This window comes from Salvelinus fontinalis, chromosome 40 (assembly GCF_029448725.1).
Source record: "Salvelinus fontinalis isolate EN_2023a chromosome 40, ASM2944872v1, whole genome shotgun sequence".
Lineage (NCBI taxonomy): Eukaryota > Metazoa > Chordata > Actinopteri > Salmoniformes > Salmonidae > Salvelinus > Salvelinus fontinalis.
In genome coordinates this window covers 14,059,602-14,065,735 of record NC_074704.1, presented here as the reverse complement: position 1 = coordinate 14,065,735, position 6,134 = coordinate 14,059,602, and positions in this window count along the sequence as shown.

Genomic DNA, 6,134 nt, shown 5'->3' with positions numbered 1-6,134 from the left:
TATCCGCCGCCATTGTTGCAACCCCTATTACTAGTCTGTTCAACCTCTCTTTTGAATCGTCCGAGATTCCTAAAGATTGGAAAGCTTCCACAGTCATCCCCCTCTTCAAAGGGGGTGATACTCTAGACCCAAACTGTTACAGACATATATCCATCCTGTCCTGCCTTTCTAAAGTCTTCAAAAGCCAAGTTAACAAACAGATCACTGTCCATTTCGAATCCCACCGTACCTTCTCCGCTGTGCAATCCGGTTTCCGAGCTGGTCACGGGTGCACCTCATCCACGCTCAAGGTACTAAACGATATCATAACCGCCATCGACAAAAGACAGTACTGTGCAGTCTCTATGGGGTTACCACAGGGTTCAATTCTCAGGCCGACTCTTTTCTCTGTATATATCAACGATGTCGCTCTTGCTGCGGGTGATTCCTTGATCCACCTCTACTCAGATGCCACCATTCTGTATACTTCTGGCCCTTCTTTTGACACTGTGTTAACAACCCTCCAGGCGAGCTTCAATGCCATACAACTCTCCTTCCGTGGCCTCCAATTGCTCTTAAATACAAGTAAAACTAAATGCATGCTCTTCAACCGATCGCTGCCTGCACCTGCCCGCCTGTCCAACATCACTACTCTGGACGGCTCTGACTTAGAATATGTGGACAACTACAAATACCTAGGTGTCTGGTTAGACTGTAAACTCTCCTTCCAGACTCACATCAAACAACTCCAATCCAAAGTTAAATCTAGAATTGGCTTCCTATTCCGCAACAAAGCATCCTACCCTCATGCTGCCAAACATACCCTTGTAAAACTGACCATCCTACCAATCCTCGACTTCGGTGATGTCATTTACAAAATAGCCTCCAAAATCCTACTCAATAAATTGGATGCAGTCTATCACAGTGCCATCCGTTTTGTCACCAAAGCCCCATATACTACCCACCACTGCGACCTGTACACTCTCGTTGGCTGGCCCTCACTTCATACTCGTCGCCAAACCATTTACATTACATTTACATTTTTTACATTTAAGTCATTTAGCAGACGCTCTTATCCAGAGCGACTTACAAATTGGTGCATTCACCTAATGACATCCAGTGGAACAGCCACTTTACAATAGTGCATCTAAATCTTTTAAGGGGGGGGGGGGGGCAGAAGGATTGCTTTATCCTATCCTAGGTATTCCTTGAAGAGGTGGGGTTTCAGGTGTCTCCGGAAGGTGGTGATTGACTCCGCTGTCCTGGCGTCGTGAGGGAGTTTGTTCCACCATTGGGGTGCCAGAGCAGCGAACAGTTTTGACTGGGCTGAGCGGGAACTGTACTTCCTCAGTGGTAGGGAGGCGAGCAGGCCAGAGGTGGATGAACGCAGTGCCCTTGTTTGGGTGTAGGGCCTGATCAGAGCCTGAAGGTACTGAGGTGCCGTTCCCCTCACAGCTCCGTAGGCAAGCACCATGGTCTTGTAGCAGATGCGAGCTTCAACTGGAAGCCAGTGGAGAGAGCGGAGGAGCGGGGTGACGTGAGAGAACTTGGGAAGGTTGAACACCAGACGGGCTGCGGCGTTCTGGATGAGTTGTAGGGGTTTGATGGCACAGGCAGGGAGCCCAGCCAACAGCGAGTTGCAGTAATCCAGACGGGAGATGACAAGTGCCTGGATTAGGACCTGCGCCGCTTCCTGTGTGAGGCAGGGTCGTACTCTGCGGATGTTGTAGAGCATGAACCTACAGGAACGGGCCACCGCCTTGATGTTAGTTGAGAACGACAGGGTGTTGTCCAGGATCACGCCAAGGTTCTTAGCGCTCTGGGAGGAGGACACAATGGAGTTGTCAACCGTGATGGCGAGATCATGGAACGGGCAGTCCTTCCCCGGGAGGAAGAGCAGCTCCGTCTTGCCGAGGTTCAGCTTGAGGTGGTGATCCGTCATCCACACTGATATGTCTGCCAGACATGCAGAGATGCGATTCGCCACCTGGTCATCAGAAGGGGGAAAGGAGAAGATTAGTTGTGTGTCGTCTGCATAGCAATGATAGGAGAGACCATGTGAGGTTATGACAGAGCCAAGTGACTTGGTGTATAGCGAGAATAGGAGAGGGCCTAGAACAGAGCCCTGGGGGACACCAGTGGTGAGAGCGCGTGGTGAGGAGACAGATTCTCGCCACGCCACCTGGTAGGAGCGACCTGTCAGGTAGGACGCAATCCAAGCGTGGGCCGCGCCGGAGATGCCCAACTCGGAGAGGGTGGAGAGGAGGATCTGATGGTTCACAGTATCGAAGGCAGCCGATAGGTCTAGAAGGATGAGAGCAGAGGAAAGAGAGTTAGCTTTAGCAGTGCGGAGCGCCTCCGTGATACAGAGAAGAGCAGTCTCAGTTGAATGACTAGTCTTGAAACCTGACTGATTTGGATCAAGAAGGTCATTCTGAGAGAGATAGCAGGAGAGCTGGCCAAGGACGGCACGTTCAAGAGTTTTGGAGAGAAAAGAAAGAAGGGATACTGGTCTGTAGTTGTTGACATCGGAGGGATCGAGTGTAGGTTTTTTCAGAAGGGGTGCAACTCTCGCTCTCTTGAAGACGGAAGGGACGTAGCCAGCGGTCAGGGATGAGTTGATGAGCGAGGTGAGGTAAGGGAGAAGGTCTCCGGAAATGGTCTGGAGAAGAGAGGAGGGGATAGGGTCAAGCGGGCAGGTTGTTGGGCGGCCGGCCGTCACAAGACGCGAGATTTCATCTGGAGAGAGAGGAGAGAAAGAGGTCAAAGCACAGGGTAGGGCAGTGTGAGCAGAACCAGCGGTGTCGTTTGACTTAGCAAACGAGGATCGGATGTCGTCGACCTTCTTTTCAAAATGGTTGACGAAGTCGTCTGCAGAGAGGGAGGAGGGGGGGGGGGGGGGGAGGAGGATTCAGGAGGGAGGAGAAGGTGGCAAAGAGCTTCCTAGGGTTAGAGGCAGATGCTTGGAATTTAGAGTGGTAGAAAGTGGCTTTAGCAGCAGAGACAGAAGAGGAAAATGTAGAGAGGAGGGAGTGAAAGGATGCCAGGTCCGCAGGGAGGCGAGTTTTCCTCCATTTCCGCTCGGCTGCCCGGAGCCCTGTTCTGTGAGCTCGCAATGAGTCGTCGAGCCACGGAGCGGGAGGGGAGGACCGAGCCGGCCTGGAGGATAGGGGACATAGAGAGTCAAAGGATGCAGAAAGGGAGGAGAGGAGGGTTGAGGAGGCAGAATCAGGAGATAGGTTGGAGAAGGTTTGGGCAGAGGGAAGAGATGATAGGATGGAAGAGGAGAGAGTAGCGGGGGAGAGAGAGCGAAGGTTGGGACGGCGCGATACCATCCGAGTAGGGGCAGTGTGGGAAGTGTTGGATGAGAGCGAGAGGGAAAAGGATACAAGGTAGTGGTCGGAGACTTGGAGGGGAGTTGCAATGAGGTTAGTGGAAGAACAGCATCTAGTAAAGATGAGGTCAAGCGTATTGCCTGCCTTGTGAGTAGGGGGGGAAGGTGAGAGGGTGAGGTCAAAAGAGGAGAGGAGTGGAAAGAAGGAGGCGGAGAGGAATGAGTCAAAGGTAGACATGGGGAGGTTAAAGTCACCCAGAACTGTGAGAGGTGAGCCGTCCTCAGGAAAGGAGCTTATCAAGGCATCAAGCTCATTGATGAACTCTCCAAGGGAACCTGGAGGGCGATAAATGATAAGGATGTTAAGCTTGAAAGGGCTGGTAACTGTGACAGCATGGAATTCAAAGGAGGCGATAGACAGATGGGTAAGGGGAGAAAGAGAGAATGACCACTTGGGAGAGATGAGGATCCCGGTGCCACCACCCCGCTGACCAGAAGCTCTCGGGGTGTGCGAGAACACGTGGGCAGACGAAGAGAGAGCAGTAGGAGTAGCAGTGTTATCTGTGGTGAGCCATGTTTCCGTCAGTGCCAAGAAGTCGAGGGACTGGAGGGACGCATAGGCTGAGATGAGCTCTGCCTTGTTGGCCGCGGATCGGCAGTTCCAGAGGCTACCGGAGACCTGGAACTCCACGTGGGTCGTGCGGGCTGGGACCACCAGGTTAGGGTGGGCGCGGCCACGCGGTGTGAGGCGTTTGTATGGTCTGTGCAGAGAGGAGAGAACAGGGATAGACAGACACATATTTGACAGGCTACAGAAGAGGCTACGCTAAAGCAAAGGAGATTAGAATGACAAGTGGGCTACACGTCTCGAATGTTCAGAAAGTTAAGCTTACGTAGCAAAAAATCAATAAAATTAAAAATCTTATTGACTAAAATGATATAGTACTGCTGGCTGGTGAAGTAGCCTGGCTAGCAGTAGCTGCGTTGTTGAAAGTGAAGCTGGCTAGGTGACCTCGACAGTTTCTCTAAGTTTCTCTAAACTACACAATTATCATGGATACAAGGACAGCAAAGACAACTAGCTAACACTACGCTAATCAAGTCGTTCCGTTGTAATGTAAGTTTCTACAGTGCTGCTATTCGGTAGAAGTTGGCTAGCTAGCAGTGTTAGCTAGCAGTGTTGGCTAGGTAGGAGGACGGCAGCGCGGCAGGCGAAAATAGCTGGCTAGCTAACCGATAATTACTCAAAGTTACACAATTATCTTAGATACAAAGCTAGCAAAGAAAACTATGTAGCTAGCTAACACTACACAAAACAAGTCGTTCCGTTGTATTGTAATCGTTTCTAAACCCACTGGCTCCAGGTCATCTACAAGACCCTGCTAGGTAAAGTCCCCCCTTATCTCAGCTCGCTGATCACCATAGCCTCACCTACCTGTAGCACACCCTCCAGCAGGTATATCTCTCTGGTCACCCCAAAACCAATTCTTCCTTTGGCCGCCTCTCCTTCCAGTTCTCTGCTGCCAATGACTGGAACGAACTACAAAAATCTCTGAAACTGGAAACACTTATCTCCCTCACTAGCTTTAAGCACCAGCTGTCAGAGTAGCTCATAGATTACTGCACCTGTACATAGCCCATCTATAATTTAGCCCAAACAACTACCTCTTTACCTACTGTATTTATTTATTTTGCTCCTTTGCACCCCATTATTTCTATCTCTACTTTGCACATTCTTCCACTGCAAACCAACCATTCCAGTGTTTTTACTTGCTATATTGTATTTACTTCGCCACCATGGCCTTTTATATTTTTATTTATTTATATATATATTTTGTTTGCCTTCACCTCCCTTATCTCACCTCACTTGCTCACATTGTATATAGACTTATTTTTCACTGTATTATTGACTGTATGTTTGTTTTACTCCATGTGTCACTATGTGTTGTTGTATGTGTCGAACTGCTTTGCTTTATCTTGGCCAGGTCACAATTGTAAATGAGAACGTGTTCTCAACTTGCCTACCTGGTTAAATAAAGGTGAAATAAAAAATGTATTTAAAAAAATAAACACTTTTAGGGGTTCCCCCAGTTTCAATTTGAAGAATCCCTAAAGGATAATCCAGGAACCTCTACTTTTAGAGTATATATGGATAAAAGTCACCTTGTCCGAGAGACATTTACATAGTTATACACAACCCAATTTGGGAGGACTATTTTGAGGAGAAATAGCGGCCACAACAGACAGACCTGATATCGCCCGTAATTCATCGTCCTTGGACGTCACGGGCTGAGTGGGTATGACCAAAGTTATTCTATTTAGCTACTCTTTGTAGTACATTTTTACACTGTAATAAATGTTTGATGCCACATCGCCCGTTTTCAAAGGGAGTCGTTGGTTTTTTGGGGCAGTCGCTTTTGAGTGTTTCCTCAACTGCGATACCAACTCCAGTCAGCAGATGGCGATGTAAGTCTTTCAGGTGATTCTGCCACTGTGACGTTTAATCTAGTGGACGGGACGATTCTTCAACATCAGCTAGTCAGCCACCTTGGTTCTCTCTAACTTTATGGAAAAAGGTTTATTCAATAAATCTAGCAACTCCTCTCATACTGGGAAGAACCCCCCCACAGGCCTTAAGGGTAGTTTTATTTCAATTGTAGTACCCGTACGTTTTATAGTTACATCGTTAAGGTAACTTGCCCTAAAGTGGACACTCCCATCAGTTTCTGAAACAACTGCCCAGACTTTGCAGACTGTTTAATAATGCTTAAACCTCATCTTTATCAAATTATCCATTAAAGATACCAACTCAAAACCTACG